We start from the raw sequence: 26139 nt of genomic DNA on the forward strand, positions 1-26139 counted from the left end.
CAGGCCCTTCGGCCCTCCAAGTCTGTATCGGTCATGATACCAACCTTGACCAAAACCATCAGCGCTTCCTTGTACCATATCCATCTATACCCATCCTATCCATATGTTTGTCAAGATGCATTCTGTACGCCATTAATGTATCTGCTTCCACAACCTTCCCTGGTAACGCATTCCAGACACTCACCATCTTCTGCAACAAAAAAAACCTGCCTCGCACATCTCCTCGAAACTTTGCTCCATGGCCCTTAAACATATGTTCCCTAGTGACTGACCCCTCCACCCTGGGAAAGAGTGCCTGCCCATCCACTCTATCCATGCCCCCCATCATCTTATAGACCTCTGTCAAGTCATCCTCAACCTTCATCTTTCTAATAAAAACAGTCCAAGTCTATTCAGCCTCTCCATACAGCTAACACCCTCCAGACCAGAAAACATCCTGGTAAACCTCCTCTGCATCCTCTCCAAAGCCTCTACATCCTTCTGGTAGTGTGGCGACCGGAAGTGTGTGCAATATGTCAAGTGCGACCTTACCAACGTTCTATACAACTGTAGCATGACTTGCCAGTTTTTATAGTCGATGACCCGTCTAATGAAGGTAAGCATTCCGTATGCTTTCTTGACTACCGTGACAATTTGTGCTGCCACTTTCAAAGACCTGTGGATCTACATGCCCAGATCTCTCTGACTTTCTATATTCCTAAAAGTTTTGCCATTTACGGTATATTTCCCCTCTATGTTAGACTTACCAAAATGCACTACTTCACATTTGTCTGGATTAAATTCCATTTGCCATATCTCTGTCCAAATCTCCAACTTATCTATGTCCTGCTGCATCCTCTGACAATCCTCAACACTATCTGCCACTTCACAAACCTTGGTGTCATCCGTGAACTTACTAATCAGACCAGCTACATTGTCCTCCAAATTGTTTATGTACACCACAAACAACAGAGGCCCCAGTAGAGATCCTTGTGGAACACCACTAGTCACAACCTTCCATCCAGAAAAACACCTTCTACTGCTACCCTTTGCCTTCTGTGACCGAGCCAGTTCTGTATCTATCTTACCACCTCACATCTGATCCCTTGTACCTTTTGTACCAGTCTGCTGTGAGGTACCTTGTCAAAGGCTTTATTGAAGTCCATGTGAACAACATCCACTCCCTTCCCTCATCAATCATCTTTGACACCTTCTCAAAAGAAAACTCGATCAAGTTAGTGAGGCACGCCCTCCCCTTCACAAAACCATGCTGTCTATCACTAATGAGCCCATTTGTTTCCAAATGGGTATAAATCCTGTCCCTGAGAATTCTCTCCAATAATTTACCTCCTACCGAAGTGAGGCTCACCGGCCTACAGAATCACAGTTTACAGTGCAGAAGGAGGCCATTTAGCCCATCAGGTCTGCACCGGCCCTTGGAAAGAGCACCCCACCAAGCTCACATCTCCCCCTATCCTCATAACCCAGTAACCTCACCTCACCTTTTTCGGACGCAAAGGGCAATTTAGAATGGCCAATCTACCCAAACTATACATCTTTGGACTGTGGGAGGAAACCACAGCATCTGGTTTCCAGGATTATCCCTGCTATGTTTCTTAAACAGCGCTATCACATTAGCTATTCTCCAGTCCTCTGGGATCTCACCTGTAGCCAATGAGGATACAAAGATGTCAGTCAAGGTCCCAGCAATTTCCTCCCTTGTTTTCCTCAGTATTCTGGGGTAAATCCCATCCGGCCCAGGAAACTTATCTACCTTAATATTTTTTTAAAGGCCCAATACCTCCTCCTTTTCGATGTCAACATGACCCATACAGTCCACACACCCCACTCAAGAATCATCTTCCACAAAGTCCTTTTCTTTGGTGAACACTGATGCAAAATACTCATTTAGTACCTCGCCTATTTCCTCTGGCTCAACACATAGATTTCCCCACTGTCCTCAAGAGGTCCAATCCTTTCACTGGCCACCCTCTTGCTTTTTACATATGAATAAAAAGCTTTAGGTTTCACCTTAATCCTACTTGCCAAGGACCTTTCATGACCCCTCCTAATTTCCCGCTTAAGTACCTTCCTACTTTATTTATACTCCTCACGGGTTTTAAACACCTCCCCAACCTAGACTGTACAAAAGCTTCCTTTTTCTTTTTGACGAGGTTCACAATATCCCTCGCCTTATCCAAGGCTCCCTAAACTTCCCAAACTTATGTTTTGTTCTCTCAGGAACGTGACTTTTGAATGTCGCTTGAATGACTCCCACATGTCCGAATGTTGATTTATTCTCCAAAAACCATACCCAATCCAAATTCTTCAATTCCTGTCTAATGTTATCGTAATTTGCCTTTCATCAGTTTAGCACCTTGATGCACGATCAATAACTCCAGAAGTGAGGTCGGAGACAATTGAAGGCTTTAATACCCAACAGATGTTTCCCCCAACAGCGCAGGTACAGAAGAAAGCTGCTGGGGTGGCACGGTCTCTTATACCCCGCCTTGCAGGGTGGAGCTAACATACAGGCTTACCCAATGGGAACAGGTACATTCTCCACCAATGGTATTCCGGCATTACCAGCTACCGGACATAATCCTTCTTGTCATGATATTCAGGTGAACATCACAGCACATACATACATACATAATGATGGACAGATCAACGGACCAATCAACACACACAACACGACAGCCAATCACAGATAAGAGCATACACAGTACAAAACAGGGAACATGACACTTCCTGTGCACTCGAGCAGGAGACGGCTCAGGGCACAGACCTCATTGCCAGCCACTCAGACATTCACCATGTGCTGAGTACCAGAGTTTACTATGTTAATAGTTGATTGAAATAAAACTGCGTTGTACCATTCGCAACCGTGTTGGTTCGTCTGTGTATCAGAGTACCCAACACTTCATGATACCAGGAGTGATTTGATACCTACCCACTAATCTGCCATCCTGCGCCATGGACACCGTCAACACACCGCAGCCGTTGCAAGTCGCTGGGAACCTCGGCGTCAATTGGAAGCTGTTCAAACAGCACTTCCAGCTCTTTCTGGAAGCCAACGAAAAAGAGAGCGCCTCGGACACCAGGAAGATCGCCATTCTCCTCACCACCGCAGGTCAGCACGTCATCCATGTCTACAACTCATGTTCGCGGAAGGCGAGGACAATCTAAATACAAGACGGTCCTTCTCAAGCTCGACCAACACTTCAACGTCGCGGTCAACAAGAGCTTCGAGAGGTATGTCTTCCAGCAGCGCCTGCAAGGTAAGGATGAGCTCTTTCAGTCATTCCTTACGCATCTCCGCATCCTCGCGCAGTCCTGCGGTTACGACACCACCTCAGATTCCATGATCCGGGACCAGATCGTTTTTGGGGCTGCCTCGGGCACCCAACGCCAGCAGCTTTTAAAAATAAAAGGCCTCACCTTAGCCTCGGCAATCGAAGCCTGTGTCCTGCACGAAAACGCGACTAGCCGCTATGCCCAATTTCAGGCGACCGAATCGGCGCGGGTCCTACGTGGCCGGATCGGCGAGCCAGGTGCCCCACGAGGCCGTACGGGTCCAGGCGATTGAGTTCCTCCCGGCCCGCGGCCCGGACGAGGGCAGCCATTTCGCGCGCTTTTCGAGGCCTCCTGCGCTTGTGCGCGCCAAAACCTACGGCAACACTGAGGGACGTGATGACCAGGCGCGCTCGACGCAAGACCGAACTGCGCATGCGCAGTGGCGCAACGAACGCCATGACATCACGACGTGCGGCAACTGTGGAGCTGCACATTTAAAGCGGCAATGTCCCGCAAGAACCCGGCAATGCCTACGCTGTGGCAAGGTGGGCCACTATGCTGCTTACTGTCAAGCAGCTCAACCTGTCAATCTTCCACAACTCCGACAACCTCGCAGGGACGTGCGGACCATTCAACCTCCCCATTACGAATCCTGCCCAGACGACATCCAGACCGGTGACACAGATGACCGAGACGCCTTCCGCGTTGCGGTCATTGATGGGAACCGAGTTAACACGATCAATCCGGGTGATGAATGGTGTGCCACGCTGACGGTCAACCCGAATTCGACGCCCACCTACTAGACTGGACTTATGAGACTGTTTATACATTAAACTCATGCAACCACTGTGTTAATATGTTTATGTTCTTATCGTTACAGGAATTTGTTTTATCGTTCAACATTTCCCCGTTCTTTGTTTATTGTACAACCTTGTTATTATGTCACACCCGACATCGCCCCTTGTATATAGTTAAGCCCCATGTACATGCTGTAAATATTGCACACACACACATTTAGCTACACTCAGTACACATCTCTATTTATAACCACGTAGGCGCATAATCTTGTAAAAAAGGGGGGATGTCATGATATTCAGGTGAACATCACAGCACATACATACATACATAATGATGGACAGATCAACGGACCAATCAACACACACAACACGACAGCCAATCACAGACAAGAGCATACACAGTACAAAACAGGGAACATGACACTTCCTGTGCACTCGAGCAGGAGACGGCTCAGGGCACAGACCTCATTGCCAGCCACTCAGACGTTCACCATGTGCTGAGTACCAGAGTTTACTATGTTAATAGTTGATTGAAATAAAACTGCGTTGTACCATTCGCAACCATGTTGGTTCATCTGTGTATCAGAGTACCCAACACTTCATCTAACACAGACTACCACATTCACCCCCTGTTAAAAAAGAGTCCAGCAGGGGTGATGGCTTCGTATTACAACATGGTAAAGTGGTAGAAGTTACAGTTATGAAGGTACCGTAATACCTCCGTACAGCCTTTTGCCTTATTACAACTTAACTATTTACAACAGTAATGTACATTTCAAAATGAAGCAATTAGTCGATCGGGGGCCCTGGTCGTCCTCTGCAATCGTCGTAGCTTTGGTGGTGATGCCGATGGAGGTTTGGGCGTCTGTGACTCCGGGAGCGTGGCTTCGGCTTCTGTGGCCGCTTCATCACCCCTAGATGGGGCTGGAGAAAGGACCGACTGACCTGGGAAAGGGGGCGGCTGTGGGGTGCGCCAGTGGGCGGGAGGGCCTAAACGGGGCCGGTGGAAGAACCGATCCACCTGGGAAGGGGGCGGCTGTGGGATGCGCCGGTGGGAGGGAGGGGGGGACTGGCGGTGGGGGGGTGTGTGGGGATCCAGCGGGCGCCAGGTCCTGTAGGGAGACCGTACCCTGTCGGCCGTCGGGGTACCGCACGTTGGCGTACTGAGCGATAGCATGGAGGAGATGGACCCTCTCGACCATTGGGTCCGATTTGTGCGCCCGCACGTGATTTCGGAGCAGGATGGGTCCGGGAGCCGCCAGCCAGGTCGGGAGCGAGGTCCCAGAGGAGGACTTCCTGGGGAAGACAAGGAGACGTTCGTGAAGTGTTTGGTTGGTTGTGGTACAGAGCAGTGACTGGATGGAGTGGAGGGCATCCGGGAGGACTTCCTGCCAGCGGGAGACTGGGAGATTCCTGGACCGCAGGGCCAGTAGGATGTCTTCCAGACCGTTCCGTTCTCCCTCTCTACCTGTCGTTTCCCCGGGGGTTGTAACTGGTCATCCTGTTTGAGGCAATGCCCTTGCTGGGCAGGAATTGACGCAGTTCGTCGCTCATAAAGGAGGACCCCCTATCACTGTGTTTGTAGGCGGGGAAACGGAACAGCGTAAAGATACCATGGAGGGCATTTATGACGGTGGTTGCAGTCATGTCTGGGTAGAGGATGGCAAATGGGAACTGGGAGTACTCGTCAATCATGTTCAGGAAGTACGTGTTGCGGTCGGTGAAGGGAAGGGGACCTTTGAAATCCATACTGAGGTGTTCAAAGGGACGGGAAGCCTTTATCAGATGCGCTTTCTCTGGCCTGTAGAAGTGCGGCTTGCACTCCGCGCAGATTTGGCAGGTCCTGGTGGCTGTCCTGACCTCCTCGATGGAGTAGGCCAGGTTGCGGGTCTTGATGAAATGGAAAAATCGAGTGACCCCTGGGTGGCAGAGGTTCTCGTGGAGGGCCCAGAGTCGGTCCACTTGTGCGTTGGCACATGTGTCGTGGGATAGGGCATCAGGAGGCTCGTTTAGCTTCCCGGGACGATACAAGATCTCATAGTTGTAGGTGGAGAGCTCGATCCTCCACCGTAAGATCTTGTCGTTTTTTATCTTGCCCCGCTGTGCATTATCTTTTTTTAAAAATATATATTTATTAAAGTTTTTTAACACAATTTTTCTCCCTTACAAACAATAACCCCCCCCTCGTAACAAAAAAAAACGAGAAATCGCGCAGAGCAAGATATATACATGGCAAAATGATATATTCACACAGCTTTATACACTGGCCCTCACCCGTACGTGCCAGTTTCCCCAACCCTTCATGTTATCTCTTGCTCATCCACCCTCCCAGGCAGTCCCCCCTTCTCCCACCCCCCCTCCCAGGACGTCCCCTCCACACCCCTCCCCCCCCCCCCCAAGGTTGCTGCTGCTGCTGATCGACCTTCCTCTAACGCTCCGCGAGATAGTCTAGGCCCGCTGTGCATTATCGAAAGCAACCAACCGTTGGTCAGTGAGGAGAGTGAATCTCCTGCCGGCCAGGTAATGCCTCCAATGTCGCACAGCTTCTACTATGGCCTGGCCTCCTTTTCGACTGAGGAATGGCGGATTTCGGAAGCGTGGAGGGTGCGTGAGAAGAAGGCCATGGGTCTGCCCGCTTGGTTGAGGGTGGCCGCCAGAGCTACGTCAGACGCGTCGCTCTCGACCTGGAAGGGGAGGGACTCGTCGATGGCGTGCATCGTGGCCTTTTCAATGTCTGCTCTGATACGGCTGAAGGCCTGGCGGGCCTCTATCGACAGGGGAAAAACTGTGGATTGGATCAGTGGAGGGGCCTTGTCCGCATAGTTGGGGACCCAATGGGCATAGTAGGAAAGAAAACCTAGGCAGCGCTTCAGGGCCTTGGAGCAGTGCGGGAGGGGGAACTCCATATGGGAGCGCATGCGTTCAGGGTCGGGGCCTATAACTCCCTTACGCACTACGTAGCCGAGGATGGCTAGGCAGTCGGTGCTGAACACGCATTTATCCTTGTTATATGTGAGGTTAAGGATTTTTGCGGTCTGGAGGAATTTTTGAAGGTTGGTGTCGTGGTCCTGCTGGTCGTGGCTGCAGATGGTGACATTATCGAGGTACGGGAATGTGGCCCGTAAACCGTACTGGTCAACCATTCGGTCCATCTCTCGTTGGAAGACCGAGACCCCATTAGTGACACCGAAGGGAACACTTCAGAAGTGGTAGAGCCGCCCATCTGCTTCAAAAGCAGTGCATTTGCGGTCACTAGTGCGGATGGGGAGCTGGTGGTAGGCGGACTTAAGATCCACCGTGGAAAAGACCTTGTATTGCCCAATCCTGTTGACCAGGTCAGATATGCGGGGCAAGGAGTGATGGTGTTCTCTTATATACACGTCAAGCTGCGTAAACCTGTTGATGGTCTGACTGTGGTCGATGACTACCCTATGGTTCTCGCCGGTCTTTACCACCACTACTTGATCTCTCCAGGGGCTGTTGCTAGCCTCAATGACACCTTCCCTCAGTAACCGTTGGACCTCTGACCTAATAAAGATCTGGTCCTGGGCACTGTACCTGGTGGTGACTGGTTTGCAATTCGGGATGAGGACCTTCTAACACAAACTACCACACACCTTAACACAAGGGTTGCCCTCATTCCTATCCAAAAGTACCCTACAACTTACGGAATTGTGGTCGCTACTCCCAAAATGTTCCCCTACTGAAACCTCTACCACCTGCCCAGACTCATTCCCCAATACCAGATCCAGAACCACCCCTTCCCTAGTTGAACTATCCACATATTGCATCAAGAAGCCTTCCTGGATCCACCTTACAAACTCTGCCCCATCCAAGCCCCTAGCACTAAGTGAGTCCCAGTCAATATAGGGGAAGTTAAAATCCCCTACCACAACAGCCCTGTTACTTTTGCACCTATCCAAAATCTCTCCACCTAACTGCTCCTCTATCTCTCGCTGGCAGTTGGGAGGCCTGTAATAAACAGCAACATTGTGATTGCCCCCTTTCTGTTCCTAAGCTCTCCCCAGATTGCCTCATTCTATGAGCTCTTGAGGTGTCCTCCCGCAGTACAGCTATAATATTCTCCTTAGCCAGTAATGCTACTCTCCCACCCCTTTTACATCCCCCTCTATCACTTGTGAAGCATCCATATCCAACTACATCCTCCAACGTTCAGCTGCCAATCCTGCCCTTCCTTTAACCATGTTTCTGCACAACATCATAGTTCCAAGTATTAATAAGTGCTCTAACTTCATCTGCGATACCTGCTATACTTCTGGTGTTGAAAAAAATACATTTCAAACCACTGCCTTTGAGCAGACAGGGTGATGGTGTTCTCTTATTTTTGTTCTCTATTTCCCCTTCAGTTATTACACCTTCTAAACTAACGCTCTGATTCCCACCCCACTTGCCTTACTAGTTTAAATCAGCCTGAGTGACTCTAACAAACCTCCCAGCCAGGATATTGGTGCCCCTCCAGTTTAGATGTAACCCGTCCTTCTTGTACAGGTCCCACCTGCCCCGGAAGAGATCACAGTGGTCCAGAAATCTGAAACCTTCCCTCCTACACCACCAGTTTAGCCGCGTGTTTAGCTGCACTAACTTCAAGAAATGTTAATAACCAATTGTCCCCTTGATCCAGTTTCTGGTTTGTTAGCATAATCTAATAGGATAACCAATAATCCAAGGTTTTTTCTCATGACAGAATGCATTTTGCTCAGGATCAATTATATGGAGGGTTTCATTAGATGATGGGAGGTTTATTTTTCCCCACAGAATATAAAATACGTTCCATTTACATGGAATCTGAGGACTGTGCATGGTGTATACTGGGTGAATGCTATGAAGGATATATGGGGGAGGGTGCAGAGAGATAGCATAGGCGATCTGAGAGGTTATGGAGGATATGCATGGAGTATACATAGGGCATAGAAATGTCATGGGTTATCTGGGGATATGGAGGATACATGGGACATAGAGGTGGCATAGGCAATCTGAGGAGACATGAGGAATTAAAGAATCATAAAATCCCTACAGTGCTGAAGATGACCATTCGGCCCATCGGGTCTGCACCCATCCTCCGAAAGAACACCCGACCTAGGCCCACTCCTCTGCCCGAACCCTGTCACCACACCAAATTTTTGGATCCTTTGGGGAAATTAGCATGGCCAAACCCGGAACCTACACATCTTTGGACTATGGGAGGAAACCGGAGCACTCGGAGGAAACCCACGCAGACACAGGGAGAACGTTCAAACTCCACACAGTCACCTGAGGTTGAAACTGAAATTACCTCTGTTCTTAAATAATGAGAACTTCAATTAGTTTGATTTGAACTCATCTGGAATGGGGAAGAATGCACGATATGTGAAAAAGTTTCAATATATTAGGAATGCCAGAAATTGTTCTGATGCAACAGTTGTTAATTAGTTTGTGATATAGCATTACTTCAGACTGATTTTGTAGATGATGATTATTCATATTTGTGCCTATTTTAATTATTATTTGATTCTCGTGTAATTTAATCATAAGTACCCTGTTGAAGACACGATTTCTAGGTGCTTTATTCTAATTTGTGCCAATTACAGCTTCAGCCGGGGAGATCATTAAAATTATTCATTTCTCCATGAATACTCTTGCTTCTCTTCGGCATTCCCTCAGGATAGTGGATGACTTGATTCCATTCTGATTTGATGGGTTTTGAGATGGCTGATAAGTCCAAGGTGCAGTCTGTGGACTCTGCCACATGCGGTGTGGATGGTGCTTGAAGGATTGATGAGTTATTTGGAGGTTTGTGCGCTCCATCCGATACCTCAATTTCGCCCTGCACATTCTCAACAATGTCTCTTGATGTTTTTGGTCCCTTCCTGAATGAGCCTTCTCTATTTTGGTCAGGCACACTCCTATGAGAGGGTGGGGATGTTTAACCTCTTCAGGGATGCTTTGAGGACATCCCTAAAGCACTTCTGCTGTCCTCCTGGAAATCTCCTGCTGCGACCGAGTTCTGAGTGGAGCAGTTGCTTCGGGAATCTGGAGTCAGGCACACAAATGACATGTCCTACCGATCGGGAGTTTGTTCAGAGTGATCAGTGCTACGATTCTGGGAAGGTTGGCGTGTGAGAACACATTGCTGTTAGACCGTCTTTCTTGCCAATGAATCTGGAGGATCTTTTGAAAACACCGCTGGGTGCAGTAATGAATATTCCAGAAATTAGATATAACCTAAAATTCAGACAACAAAATGAGATTACAATGCATGGATCATTTAAAAAAAAGAAAATTTAGAGTATCCAATTCATTTTTTCCAATTAAGGGCCAATTTAGCATGGCCAATCCACCAATCCTGCACATTTTTGGGGTGTGGGGGCGAAACCCACACAAACACGGGGAGAATGTGCAAACCCCACACAGACAGTGACCCAGAGCCAAACCGAGCCTGGGACCTCGGTGCCGTGAGGCAACCCTGCTAACCACTTGCGCCACCGTGCTGTCCTTTGTTTGGATCATTTGATAAGAAAGTTGACTTTTATTTTGACTAGTGATGTTCCTGGGCTTATCCAGACGACCATTAATAACCAAGCACAATAGAGTTAAAGCTGAGATGGCCGTATCTGCCACTCTCTTCCCACTGGCAGCAGGTTGAACCCTGCTGCTTTACCAACAGCTGAGGTATACCCCTGGCTCAGACACAAACTCAGTAATACTTGCAAAGCAGTGGTATTTTAGGAGCAGAGAGCAGGGTGACCACAAAGTCACCTTCCTGAGTAAATGCACTCAAGGAAGAAGCAGGGATCCTTTAAATCAAGCTTTCATTTATCTTTAGGCGTCATGGTGGCACTGTGCTTAGCATTGCTGCCTCACAGTGCCTGGGACCCAGGTTCGATTCCGACCTCGGGCGACTGTCTGCGTGGAAGTTTGCACATTCCTCCTGTGTCTGTGGGTTTTCTCTGGGTGTTCTGGTTTTCTCCCACAGTCCAAAGATGTGCAGATACGGTGGATTGGTCATCCAAAATTGCCATTAGGTGGGGTTATGGGGCTAGGGTGGGGGATTGGGCATAGGTAGGGTTCTCTTTCAGAGGGTCGGTGGGCCGAATGGCCTCCTTCTGCACTGCAGGGACTCTATGATTTAGTGGGCCATAGAGGAGCTGGAGTGCTTTTCTACCGAGGGCCCTCCACTGGTAAAGTACGCAGAGAGGGTGATGCTGTTGAAGTAACCTTGATGAGTTGCTGCAGTGCATCCTACAGATTGTACTTACTGCAGCCACACTGGAGCAATAGTGGTGATATTGATCCTGGTAATAAGAATGTCAACCATGCAAACTGCTCCGTTCTGAAACTTATCAGACTCCTAGAGGTTTTTAAATTGCTGCATCTAGTTGATGGAGCTGACAATCTGTCCCTTTCTGTTAATAGGTGATTTTGTGGCTTCTGGGTGGCGGTGGCATGTAGGGTGAAGTCATGCACAAGGTAGCGCTCGCCAGGGTACTTGTTTTCCGGCCCTTTTTGCCTGGTCTCTGGGGTAATTCCTATCTACTTGAAGATACAAGGTAATAGATGATTTTGTATAGTTGCTAGTTCCAGTGAAAGGCACTCATGAGAAACAACAACCAGAGCAAATTTTCTCCCATTAAGGCCAAACATTGGGTGGATAGAGGGCATGTGTCTAACTTCCAAACTCCCTTCTTGAGCTTCTGCAAAATATTTTTCTACAAAGGTTGCTCTTCTGAAAATTAGTTTTGTTTGGCATAGTGTGTGAGTGAACAGATGTTTCCAGGATATAACTGCTGCTGCCAATAGATCAAATGTGAATAGTATGGATAAAAAGCAAAATATATTGCAGAGGTCAGAAATCTGAAACAAAAACAAAAAATAAAGAAATATGCAGCTGGTCAGTAAGCCCCTGCTGAGGGAGAAGGCAGGTTGATGTTCTGTGTTTCTCCAGAATTCAGTGAACTTACCTGTGTGGTCCCTGTGTTTTCTAATTTGGTAAAGTGTAAGGACATGTACGATGGAGCTTACAGGCTTTCCCCTCAAGATAGATAAACGCTTTGTGTATCTATGATAGTGTGTTTGTATGACATGAATTTTAGGCTTTACCAGGGTTTGATAGAGCATTTTTATGAATCTGTGTAGAATGCTCTGACCTTCATTAGTTATAAAATATTATCTGACAAAATCTGTTAGGTGACCTGTGCAGTAAACATTTCTTATTCCGTTTGTTTACAAGTGCAAAAAAGAACCTTTTTTGGAATAGAAATGTTTCCAAGACCACATCTGTCATCAAATATTACTTGGTTAATATTTAAATGAAGATATATATTTTCTGCTCATCAGTGTTGCGGAATGAATTTACTTTTACATTTTCTGCCCATTCAGTGTCAACATGAAGAGAAAGCCAGCAGAGATTTATAAATCAAAAAGGTAATAATCTCTGGATTACAACCTGAGCCACGCGCCAATTGCCATAGGATCAATTATATTAAGGAGGTAAATGCGTGGCTCAAATATTGGTGTGGGAAATATGGGTTTGAGTTCATGGGACATCAGCACAAGTGCTGGGGAAGAGGAGACCTGTTTCGAAGGGATGGTCTTCATCTGAATGATGCTGGGACCAGAGTCCTAGCGAATGGGGTAACTAGGGCTATAGATAGGGCTTTAAACTAAATGTGTGTGTGGGGGGGGGGATGGGGGGCAGTGGAGGGTTCAGTTGTAGGGGAAACTGGAAAACCCAATTTAAAGGAGGAAGTAAGAGTGCAGGTTAGCAATGTGATAGACGGTAACCAGAAAATAAAAGTGAGGCAATGTGATAGACGGTAACCAGAAAATAAAAGTGAGGGACAGAACAGGTGACTGTCTTTATGCACCAAGGAATTATAGAAGATATGGAAATCTAACATTAAAACAAATTTAAAAGCTTTGTATCTAAATGCAAGAAGCATTCGTAACAAACTTAATGAACTAACGGTGCAAATAGAAACAAAAGGACATGACTTGGTGGTGATTACTGAAATGTGGTTACAAGGAGACCAGGGGCTGGATTCTCCGCGCGCCCCCCCCCCCCCCCACACCAAAATCGCATTCGGTGATGGGGCGGAGAATCCGTTTTGGCGCACAAAATCGGGAGTGGCGCCGGTTCTTCAATTCTCTGCCCCCCGTACTCGTGGAGTACGCTGCACTGAGTGTCCACTGCCTGAGGCCCGCCCCATGATGCTCCGTCCCCGACAGGCTGAATTCCCAACGGCGTGAACCTCTCATGGTCCCACCATCTGGGATCCTCGGAAGGTGGCTGCGGACTCAGTCCGGGACCGCTACAGCCGGGTGAGGGTCAATTGCTGGGCAGGTGGGGCTTCATTCTGGTCTGGGGGCAATGTGTGAGGGCATTCCAGGGGGCGCGCGCAGTCCGCCATGGAGGTGCAACCACTGGAGGCCGTCGCTGTGCGCATGCGCAGCCTCTGACACGGAAGTGCGGGGGGCCGTATCGCGTATCGGCAGCTAGAGCTGAGAGCTCTACGACAGCTGCCTGCTAGCCCCCAGCAAAATGGGGAATCTGTGGTCTTTTGACGCCCGTTTTTCTGGCGTGAGAGACCACAGTTTTCCCGACATGTGGGGACGTAGTCCCAAAAATGGAGAATCCAGCCCCAGGACTGGGAATTAAATATCCAAGGGTATACAGTATTTCAGAAAGGTAGGGTGACAGGAAAAGGAGGTGGCATAGCCCTGCTGCTGAGGAAAGGGATCAGTGCTGTAATGAGAAATGACATAAGCACTGGAGATCAAGATATCGAATCAGTCTGGGTAGAAATGAGAAATAACATAGGGAAGAAGTCCTTGGTAGGAGTAATCTATAGGTCCCCAAACAGCAAGTTCTGCAGTGGAGCACAGTATAAACCAGGAAATACTGGGGGCTTGCAAGAGAGGTACGGCAATAACAATGGGTGATTTTACTATGCACATAGACTGAAGGAATCAAATTGGCAAGGGTAGCCTGGGGGCAAAGTTCATTGAATGCATTAGAGATTGTTTCCTGGAACAGTACGTTGGGAAAGCAACCAGGGAGAAGCTACTCTTGATTTGGTATTTTGTAAAGAGAAGGGATTAATTAATGACCTCATAGTTTAGGATTCACTGAGGAGTAGTGACCATAGTATAGTAGAATTCAAGATTCAGGCGAAAAAGTGGAGTCCCACACTAGTGTTCTGGAATTAAACAAAGGAAATTACATAGGCTTGAGGACAGATTTGGCCCGTATAGACTGGGCAGGAAGGCTAAAAGGTAGAACAGCTAATGAGCAGTGGTAATTGTTTAAGGAGATACTCAATTCCTCACAACTAAAATATATCCCAGTGAGGAAGAAAGACAGGATGAGGGGTAAAAAAACATCCATGGCTAAACAAGGAGGTCAAGGACAATATAAAGACAAAAGCTAAGTTATATCATATTGCAAAGGCTAGTGGCAGACTGGAGGATTGGGAAATTTACAAACATAAACAAAGGGATACTAAAAAAGTAATTTTAAAAAGCTACGGTAAATTACAAAAAAAAACTAGCATAGAATATCAAAAAGGATAGCAAAAGCTTCTACAGGTACATAAAAGGGAAGAGTGTCGCCAAGGTAAATGTTGGCCCCTTGGAAGATGAAACTGATGAGTTAATAGTGGGGAACACAATACAAAAGTAATTCAATACTTGCCTCAGTTTTCACGGCAGAGGACACAGTACCATTCCTATGGGAACGGGCAATTCAGAGGTATTAGAAAGGGTGGAACATGGAACAATCAGCATCAATAGGGAAACGACACTCAATAAATTCTTGGGATTGAGGACAGACAAGTCCCCAGGGCTTGATGGCCTACATCCTAGGGTGTTAAAGGAAGTGGCAGCAGAGATAGTGGATCCATTGGGTATGATATTCCAAAATTCCATGGACACGGGAAAGGTTCGGTGGATTGGAAAAATGCTAACGTAACTCCCTTATTCAAAAAAGGGAGGGAGGCAGAATGTGGGAAATTACAGACCAGTTAGTTTAACATCTGTTGTTGGGAAATTGTCAAGGATGTAATATTAGGACATTTGGAAAGCCAACACGCTATCGATCAGAGTCTAATTTGCTTGAGTTCTTCGAAGATGTAACAAGTAAAGTGGATAATGGGGATCCTGTAGATGTAATATATCTGGACTTCCGGAAGGCGTTTGATAAGGTGCCACACAGAAGATTAATTCACAGAATGAGATCACATGGGATTAGAGGTAACTTATTAGCTTGGATAGAAGACTGGCTGATGGACAGGAGACAGAAAGTCAGGATAAATGGATAATTTTCTGTATGGCAAGATGTAACTAATGGGGTGCCACAGGGTTCAGTCCTTGGGCCCCAGCTATTTACAATCTATATTGATGACGTGGATACAGGGATAGAAGGTTCTAAAGCCAACTTCGCAGATGACACAAAATTAGGTGGGACAGTAAGTTGCTATGAGGAAATAAGAATCTAAAAAATGGATAGGTTAGGAGTGTGGGCCGAAATGTGGTAGATGGAGTTTAACATGGATAAGTGTGAGGTCATGCATTTTGGTCGGAAAATGAGAAGCAATTTATTATCGAAATGGGGAGAGACTTCGGGCGGCTCCGATGCAGAGGGACCTGGGTGTCCTCGTGCATAAGTCACAGAAAACAAACATGCAGATGAGCAGATAATAAGGAAAGCAAATGGAATGGCATTTATAGCAAAAAGAATTGAGTATAAAGGTAAGGGTTGTTGCAACTATACAAGGTATTGGTAAGACCGCACCTGGAGTATTGCGCACAATTTTGGTCCCCTTATTTGAGGAAAGCTGTAGTGGCATTGGAGGCAGTTCAGAGGAGGTTCACTAGGTTGATTCCAGAGATGAGGGTTTTGTTGTATGAAGAGAGATTGAAACAGTTTAGGCCTATACTCTCTAGCGTTTAGAAGAATGAGGGGAGATCTAATTGAGATCTCCAAGATGACAAAAGGTATGGATAAAGTAGACGTGGAGCTGATTCTTCCTCTTGTAGGGGGCATTCTAAAATGAGAGGTCATAATCTTAGAATTAGAGATAGCAAACGTAAAACAGATTTGAGGAAAAACTACTTCTCCCAAAAGGGTTGTGAATCTGTGGAATTTGCTACCCCAGAGTGCGATGGATGCTGGGACAGTGAGTAAATTTAAGGAGCAGTTAGACAGATTTTTAATTGGCAATGGATTGAAGGGTTATGGAGAACGGGCAGGACAGTGGAGTTGAGGCCAGGATGGGCTCAGCCATGATCACATTGAGGATGTTAGGCTCGTGAGGCTAAATTACCTACTCCTGCTCCGAGGTCATGTGTTCTAGGGAGGAGATGCTCTGGCTGATTTCGCAATCCAGCTCTTGGTCTGTAACATTGTAAAGTAAGAAGTCTTACAACACCAGGTTAAAGTCCAACAGAGGAAGGAACTGTGCTCCGAAAGCTAGTGATTCGAACAAACCTGTTGGACTTTAACCTGGTGTTGTAAGACTTCTTACTGTGCCCACCCCAGTCTAACGCCAGCATCTCCACATCATGTAACGTTGTAGGTAGCAGATGAGGAACATATAAGCCATAATAGAATGGTGGAGCAGACTCGATGGGCCGAATGGCCTAATTCTGCTCCTAAACCTTATGAACTTATGAAGTGCAGGCGAACTTGGCATGATTTTTTTGACGTAGTCGTCGGGGGAATGTCTAGGGACGTTATTTATATTCACTTTCAAAGGAACCTGCAAAAATTCTTCTTACAGCACTGTTAGCTCAAGTTAAAGTTCATGTAATTAAGGCAAATTATTGACCTGGTTAAGAAATTGGTGAGTGACAGGAGACTGAGATAGGGATAGTGGTTATAACTGCTTTCTGAATGGCAGAAAGTGACTAATGGTGTCCCACAAGAATCTCTGTTGTGCCCTCAACTATTCATTGTATTTATTAATGACGTAGATGATGGGATAGAATTCCACGTATCCAAGTTTGCTGATGACACAAAGATAGGTGCATTGTAAGTAGTGTACATGGAAGCATAAAATTATAAAGAGATGTGAATAGATCTAGTGAATATGCAAACCTGAGCCAAATGGATTTCAATGTAGGCAAATGTGAGGTCATCCACATCTGTTCACTCACATATTGTGCCTCGAGCAAAGTACTTTCTAAATGGTGAAAAGTTAGGAATGGTCCACTTGGAGGCCCAGGTCACAAATCATTCAAATGTGATACATACAACACCAGGTTAAAGTCCAACAGGTTTGTTCGAATCACTAGCTTTCGGAGCACAGTTCCTTCCTCTGTTGGACTTTAACCTGGTGTTGTAAGATGTAGAAAATAATCAAAAGAATGAATAGATGTTGTTCTTTGTGCTACGAAGATGATAATATAAAGGGTGGAAGTTATACCACAATTATACAAAAGCCATGTTACACCATGCCTGGAGTACTGGGAGCAGTGCTGGGCATCACACATATGGGTGGCACAGTAGCAGTGGTTAGCACTATGGCTTCACAACGCCAGAGACCCAGGTTTGATTCCCGGCATGGGTGACTGTCTGTGCGGAGTCTGCACGTTCTCCCCGTGTCTGCGTGGGTTTCCTCCGGGTGCTCCGGTTTCCTCCCACAGTCCTGAAAGACGTGATTGTTTGGTGAATTGGACATTCTGAATTCTCTCTCAGTCCACTGGTTGAGAATCTAGGACTGGGGGTGAATGGTGGTGGGGGAAAGGGGGTGGTGTTGGTGGCACAGTGCAGAAAATAGAGCCAGGAAACACAAAAGATGGTATCAGCTTGGAACTCTCTTCATCAGGACAGTACGGTGGTGCAGTGGTTAGCACTGTTGCCTCACGACTCCGAGGACCCGGTTTCAATCCCGACCTCGGGTCACTGTCCCTGTGGAGTTTGCACATTCTCCGCGGGTCTCACCCCCCACAACCAAAAGATGTGAAGGGTAGGTGGATTAGCCACACTTTTTCCCCTTAATTGGAAAAAAAAGAAACTCGTTTCTGCAAATGGTAATTGATGCTCAATTAATTGTTAAATTGAAAGCTAAAATTGATAGCATGTTGATAACCATGGGATATGGATCAAAGTCAAGTATATGGAGGTGGGTTGTGATGAGTCCTGATCTCATTAACTGGCAATGTCCTACAAGAGGTCATATTAACCCGAAAACAATCGATAATAAAAATAGCATGTAGCTTTTGTCGGTCTGTACTTTTCTAATTGGTTGGTGGGTTAATTTGGTGGGCAGAGCCTGGGAACATGGAGGTACTTGGAGGGTGTTTTCCACTGAAGTGAGTGATGCATGTGAAACTGCAAACATTTGGTGGTGACGGCATGAGGGGAGAGCAATGGGGAAAGAAAAACCCAGCTGAAGCAGAGCCCGCTATTGAAGTTATCCTACTGGAGGGATGGCGGTGGAAGTGAGGGAGGGATAGCATGGGATGGCTAGTTGGTGGAGGTAGCGGGAGGGGAAGGGGGGGGGGGGGGGGTGGCTGCTTAATGACCAAAACAAAGAAAGGGAAATAGGTAAGGATGTCATAGAAAGGGAATTTGGACAAACACATGGAAAGGGGAAATGGCATGAGATGGCAATGGTATAGAGGGCTGGCATGGGAACAATGGAATACCATTGGATGGGCATGATGTGGTAGGAAGACAATTGCATGGGAGGTATGGTATAAGGGATGGCATAGGGTAGGTGGAATGTCATAAGATGTGCAAAACATGGGTGTGAGAGGCATGGAGGGTGGCATGGGAGGGGAGTGGCATAGGAAGGGGATTGGGCTACAAATGTGATGTAGATGGAACGAGCAGAGTGAGCGGCACAGGAGTGGGATGGCATGGGGAGAAACAGGGAGAATGAGTGGTTTGTATGGCATGAAGGAGGAACAACTTGGAGGGGGCAGCATAGGGTGAAAAACGGTGACATGAACATAGAACATTACAACGCAGTACAGGCCCTTCGGCCCTCGATGTTGCACCGACCTGTGAAACCACTCTAAAGCCCATCTACACTATTACCTTATCGTCCATATGTCTATCCAATGACCATTTGAATGCCCTTAGTGTTGGCGAGTCCATTACTGTTGCAGGCAGGGCATTCCACACCCTTACTACTCTCTGAGTAAAGAACCTGCCTGTGACATCTGTCCTATATCTATCTCCCCTCAATTTAAAGGTATGTCCCCTCATGCTAGACATCACCATCCGAGGAAAAAGGCTCTCACTGTCCACCCTATCCAATCCTCTGATCATCTTGTATACCTCAATTAAGTCACCTCTTAACCTTCTTCTCTCTAATGAAAACAGCCTCAAGTCCCTCAGCCTTTCCTCATAAGATCTTCCCTCCATACCAGGCAACATTCTGGTAAATCTCCTCTGCACCCTTTCCAATGCTTCCACATTCTTCCTATAATGCGGCAACCAGAATTGCACGCAATACTCCAAATGCGGCCGCACCAGAGTTTTGTACAGCTGCAACGTGACCTCATGGCTCCGAAACTCAATCCCTCTACCAATAAAAGCTAACACACCGTACGCCTTCTTAACAACCCTCTCAACCTGGGTGTCAACTTTCAGGTTGCGCTGGCTTGAGTGCTGGTGGCTTTGCCTTGTATTTAATTGTTTGTTGGGTTACTTACTGCTGCTCTGTAATTTTTCTTTTTTTGTAAAGAGAGTTCTCTCTCTCTCTCTTCTGGTGATCTGCACTGCTCATTTAGAAAATGGAATGAATGTGAAGGATGACATGGAAAGATGGAATCCCTGATGTGATTGCCATCTGTGTCCAGTATGCCTCTTGTCTCTCAGTGTACCAACCATTAAAGTGGCATCCTCTTTGTGAGGGTGAAGACACTACTGTCGGAAAGATAGCCTTTTTTGGTTTTATTCGTACCTGACTATTACATTCCAACAAACTGTGTTCACGGGGTCCTAAGTCTCTTCTGCTGCAAGTATTTCATTTAATTTCAGTGACTAGAGGGACACTTGTCACTTCCTTACAATTTGAATAAATACCCATTAACCCCAAGCTTCGACTTTCATCACCCAGTCAGCCTTATAACCAGGTCAATAATTTGCCTTCAATTCCATGGGCTTTGATCTTGGCTTACAGTTACTTATGTAGAACATTACCAAATACCTACTGAAAGTGCATATATACATCCACAGGCATTTTCCTGTCTACTACTTTAGTTATTTCTTCAAAAAAATTTAACTGGGTTCATTAAACATGAATCATAATTTATTAATTGATATTGGCCCTCTCTAATTAGCTCCAATTTTGCTTAAGTGTGCACTTACATCCTTAATTTTTGATCCCAATAATTTTTGGCAACAGGTGTTACACTAACAAATCTAAAACCTCTTGATTTTTCACTTTCTCACCCTTCTTGAATAATGTGGTTGCATTCGCTCCTCGCCTCTTGTCTTGACCTATTTCCACACTCCTGCTGCAATTGCTATGGAAGTGGCCCAGAAGGGAAATGGAATTTCAGCTCCAGCTTGTCTTCTACCTGCACGCTATGTCAACTTCCGTTCCATTGCTATATCACCTCTCCTTGCCAATCTTCATTGATTCCCTTTCCCTTACCATGTAGATCTTGAAATTATTGTCCTCATTCACATCACCATGGGCTGTTGTGCATCTCCCGACCTGTGGAACCCGATCAGCTCTACATTGCTCATGCACACTCATCTCTTCAAATTCCGGCTTCCTTCGCACATTGCCTTCTCTTTGGTCCAGCTTCTATAGCTCAATTCTAACCCAACTCAATCTTATTCAAAATGTGCTTTTGACTTTTCCCATGTTACATGGGGTTACCAAAGTGTTGGTTGATCGCGCTTTCTTCTCCAACATCATTTTTGGATTTGGCAGGTGTTTTTACAGCTGGATGTCCTTCATGTCGCTATCCATCCCTGTTTATCTAGGTTAGGGACTGGCACCAATATATGGTGGCTTGCCCGAACCAGCGCCTTAGTGCTGCACTATCCTCCACCATTTCACATGGATTAATTATTTCCACCCTTGCAGGTGTCAGCTGCATCCTCAGCCTTCAGTGCATGGAACTCAAAATCTGCATTTTTGTTTACATTTCCCTCCATGGGCATATGTCCTCTATCTTTACAGTCTTCTGCAGCACTATGCCCTAACAATTTCAAACCTTGCATTGTACCCTATTAATCCTTTTTTCTCTCCTTGCCTTCAAAAACTCCTTCAAAATGCTTTTTTCTCTCTTACTTTCTTCCTAGTCGGGTTTGGCAAGCTGTAATTAGTTGAGTACCACAGGGCTCATTGCTGGGGCCTCAACTATTTACAATCTTTTTAATGACTTGGCTAAAGGGACTTGTGGTGCAGTGGGAGCACTCTGCCTCTGAGCTTTGGGTCCAAGTCTCACTCAGGGTCTTGATGGCCGATGAGGGTGCGTGGCTAGCAGGCTGACTATCAACCTGCAACTCAGCCAGAATCTGCAGAAGGCCAAGGCAAACCACTGAAGTGCCTTAGCAAGCATAAACATGGACCCACACATGGGCAGCCCATGGTCAGCAACACCCTCCTTGGGCACAGTACCTGAAGAGAAAGAGAGAAGGCACGGAATTTACTGCTGACACAAGGATAGGTAGGACAGAAAATTATGATGCGGACAGAAGGGGCGGGATTCTCTGTGAACTGGCGGGGTGGGCCACTCCGGCGCCGAGGAGTGGCGTGAACCACCCCGGTGTCGGGCCGCCCCCAAGGTGCGGAATCCTCCACACCTTCAGGGGCTAGGCTGGCGCCGGAGTGTTTGGCGCCATGCCAGTCGGCGCCGATGGGCCTCCGCCGGCCAGCGCGAGTTGGCGCATGCGCGGGAGCGCTAGCGTTTGCTAGCGTCATCCCAGCACATGCGCAGAGGGGTTCTTCTCTGCACCGGCTTTGGCGGAGGTTGACAGCAGCCGGTGTGGAGGGAAAGAGTGCCCCCCACGGCACAGGCCCGCCCGCGGATCGGTGGGCCCCGATCGCGGGCCAGGCCACTGTGGGGGCACCCCCCGGGGCCAGATCACCCCGCACCCAACTGAGGACTCTGCAGGCCACTCGTGGAGCTAGGTCCCGCCGGTAAGGACCTGTTGTGATTTACACCGGTGGTACCGGCCGAAAATGGGCAGCCACTCGGCCCATCGCGGGCCGGAGAATTGCCGGGGGGGGGGGGGGGGGGTCTGCTGCCACCAGCCGCCGACCGGCGTGCCACGATTCCTGCCCCTGCCAAAACCCTGGCGCCGGAGAATTCGGCAGCCAGCGGGGGAGGGATTCACGCTACCCCCCAGCGATTCCCGACCCGGCAGGGGGGGGTCAGAGAATCCCGCCCAAGGAATCTGCAAGTGGATGTAAATAAAGTGAGTGGGCAAAACATTTGGCAGATGGAGTATATTGTGGAAAAATGTGAAATTGTCCACTTTGGTAGGAAGAACAGCAAAGCAACTTATTATTTAAATTCAGAGAAATTGGAGTGCAGAGGGATCTGTGTGTCCAAGTACATGAATCATAAAACATCTGTATCCAGGTACAGCAAGTAATTGGGAAGATAAATTAAATGTTGTCATTAATTGCAAGGGCAGTCATAGAGTCATACAGTGCAGAAGAAGCCCTTCGGCACCTCAGCACATTGGTTAGCACAGTTGCTTCACAGTTCCAGGATCCCAGATTCGATTCCCGGCTTGGTCACTGTGTGTGCGGAGTCCACACGTCTCTTAAAGGTTGTAAGATTTCCCGCCTCTACTACATTCCCGCCTCTACTACGTTCCAGACTCCCACCACCCTCTGGGTGAAAGATCTTTTCCTCAAATCCCCTCTAAATGTCCTGCCCCTAACCTTAATGTTATGTCCCCTCGATCTTGACCCTTCAGCTAAGGGGAACAGCTGCTTCCTGTCCACCCTGTCCATACCCATCATAATCTTATGCTTAATCTTCTCCATAATCTTAAATTTAAAGTAAGGTAATATCATTACAGTTGTACATGCATTAGAACAAATAACAAAGAACAAAGAAAAGTACAGCACAGGAACAGGCCCTTCGGCCCTCCAAGCCTGCGCCGACCATGCTGCCCGTCTAAACTAAAATCTTCTACACTTCCTGGGTCCGTATCACTCTATTACCATCCGATTCATGTATTTGTCAAGATGCCCCTTAAATGTCACTATCATCCCTGCTTCCACCACCTCCTCCGGCAACGAGTTCCAGGCACCCACCACCCTCTGTGTAAAAACTTACCTCGTACATCTCCTCTAAACCTTGCCCCTCGCACCTTAAACCTATGCCCCCTAGTAATTGACCCCTCTACCCTGGGGAAAAGTCTCTGACTATCCACTCTGTCTATGCCCCTCATAATTTTGCAGACTATCAGGTCGCCCCTCAACCTCCGTCATTCCAGTGAGAACAAACCGAGTTTATTCAACCACTCCTCATAGCTAATGCCCTCCATACCAGGCAACATCCTGGTAAATCTCTTCTGCACCCTCTCTAAAGCCTCCACATCCTTCTGGTAGTGTGGCGACCAGAATTGAACACCAATGAGAACAAATCTGGAGTATTGTGTACAGTTTTAGTCTTGTTATTTAATAAAGAATATAATTGCATTAGAAGCAGTTCAGAGAAGGTTCACTCAACTGATTCTTGGGATGAAAGGGTTAGCGAATGAGGAATGGTTGAGACTGTATCTGTTAGGAGTTCAGAAGAGTAAGAGGTGCTCTTATTGACACATATAGGATCCTGAGGGGACTTAACAGGGTGGATACTGAGAGATGTTTCTCCTTAGTTTTAAAAATGTTTTATTAATTTATGGGATGTGAGAGTTGTTGACTAGGTCAGCATTTATAGCTTGTCCTTAATGGCCCTTGAGGAGGTGGTGGTGAGCTGCCTTCTAGAACTGCTGCAGTTTCTGTGGTGTCGGTACACTGACAGTGGTGTTAGGGAGAGAATCCCAGGATTTTGGCCCAGCCACAGTGAAGGAATAGCGATATATTTCCAAGGCAGGTTGGGAATGACTTGGAGGGGAACTTCCAGATGATCGTGTTCTTATGTCTCTGCTCTCTTGTTCTTCTAGATGGTAGTAGTCGGGTGTTTAGAAGGTGCTGCCTAAGGAGCTTTGGTAAATTATGAGAGAGATTTGACCTAGGGGGCACAATTTAAAGCTAAAGGGCCTCCCATTTAGGAGACGAGTAGAATCTTTTTCTCTCACAGGGTTGTTACCTTATGGTATCCTGTTCCCCAGAGGCAGTGTCATTGAATACTTTTAAGGGTGATTTAGAAAGATGCTTGATTAACGAGGGATCAAGGGGTATAAGGATGTGGTAGTATGTATTGGGGGTCATGTGGGACTGGAAGCCCTAATGTCATTGGCTGACAGATCCCGGGTCCTGGTTGGCCGTTGACCTCATACTCCGCCCTGAAGGCGAAGTATAAGAAGCCGGTGCCTTCCCCCGCATGCCAGTTTACTATCGGGCTGCTGGGGAACAGACACGCTTAATAAAGCCTCATCGACTTCACTCTGTTTGTCTCACGGAGTCTTTGTGCGCCACAATTTATTAAGCGTGCCTAAAAAGGACTATGGAGCTCAGGATCATTCCAGAATGCCTGAGGATCAGCCCCCACGCAGTGAATGCAGCAGCAGCCTTCAAACACTGGCAGACTTGCTTTGAGGCCTACATCATATCGACCACAGGCCGAGTCTCAGATGAACAAAAACTGCAGGTCCTGCACTCGAGGGTGAGCACGGAGATTTTCACCCTCATTGAAGACACCCGCGATTTCCAGACGGCGTTCGCAGCACTGAGAAGTCTCTACGTTCGCCCAGTTAACCAAATCTACGCTCGCTACCAGCTCGCGACGAGACGGCAAGCTCCCGGAGAATCGATGGACGAGTTCTACGCCGCGCTGCTGATTTTGGGACGAGCCTGCAGCTGCCCGTCGGTGAATGCAAACGAACATACGGACATGTTAATGCGCGATGCTTTTGTTGCAGGTATACAATCCTCCCAAATCCGCCAAAGACTTCTAGAAAAAGAGTCACTAGGACTCTCAGAGGCACGGGCCCTGGCAGCCTCGCTGGACGTAGCCGCGCGTAATACCCGCGCCTACGGCCCCGACCGCGCGGCAGGCCATTGGGCCCCGTACGTACCCGCCGCGGCAAACCCCCTACCCCCCCCCCCCCCGGACACCCCACAGGCTTGCGCAGTCCAAACGCCGAGTCGCACCGGGGGCGCCCGCTGTTATTTCTGCGGCCAGGCGAACCACCCCCGACAACGCTGTCCGGCCCGCGCAGCCATCTGCAAAAGCTGCGGGAAAAAGGGCCACTATGCGGTGGTGTGCCGGTCCCGCGTGGTCGCCGCCATCCCGCGAGAACAGGGAGCCTTACAGGCAGTCTATGCCTCCCAACCCCCCCAGCACGCCATGTGCGACCCCCAGGCGCCGCCATTTTGGGTCCCGACCACCGCGGCCCCGGGAGAACTGGGAGCCCTGCACGCCGCCTACGCTCCCCAACCCCCCTCCCCGCAGCCCATGTATGACCCGCCGCCGGCGCTCGCGATTTGGGTGCCAGCCAACACTCTCCACGGAGAGGAGGGGGTTTTCCGTATCCCGAACGCCACCCTCACCCCCGTCCCGCGCCCCACGCCTGACCCGCCGGCGCCACCTACCTTGACCCCGACCACCGCTGTCCCCGGCGAGGGAGCTCCGCGCGGTGCCAGCGCTCGCGGCCCCACGACTGACCCGCCGACCTGGGCCCTCGCCCCCGTCCCGCGCCCCACGCCTGACCCGCCGACCTGGGCCCTCGCCCCCGTCCCGCGCCCCACGCCTGACCCGCCGACCTGGGCCCTCGCCCCCGTCCCGCGCCCCACGCCTGACCCGCCAACGCCGCCGACCTGGTCCCTCACCCCCGTCCCGCGCCCCACGCCTGACCCGCCGGCAATACAACTCACCTGGACCCCGACCTCCGTCCCCGGCGAGGGACCTCCTCACTGTCCCAGCGCTCGCACTGACCTGCCGGTCCCCAGCGAGGGAGCTCCGCGCGGTCCTAGCG

At 48.3% G+C, this 26139-nt stretch overlaps 1 long non-coding RNA gene across 1 annotated transcript in view; it reads right to left on the reverse strand.

Annotated features, from left to right (window-relative positions):
- Window positions 1–9621: 9621 nt before the first annotated feature.
- The window catches only part of LOC140410807 (uncharacterized), a 38675-nt gene continuing 22157 nt past the window's right edge, over window positions 9622–26139 (reverse strand). The window contains exon 2 of the long non-coding RNA XR_011940747.1: window positions 9622–10295. This is a non-coding gene — a long non-coding RNA (uncharacterized lncRNA). The remainder of the gene's footprint in view (window positions 10296–26139) is intronic.

Source organism: Scyliorhinus torazame, chromosome 4, assembly GCF_047496885.1.
Source record: "Scyliorhinus torazame isolate Kashiwa2021f chromosome 4, sScyTor2.1, whole genome shotgun sequence".
Classification (NCBI taxonomy): Eukaryota; Metazoa; Chordata; class Chondrichthyes; order Carcharhiniformes; family Scyliorhinidae; genus Scyliorhinus; species Scyliorhinus torazame.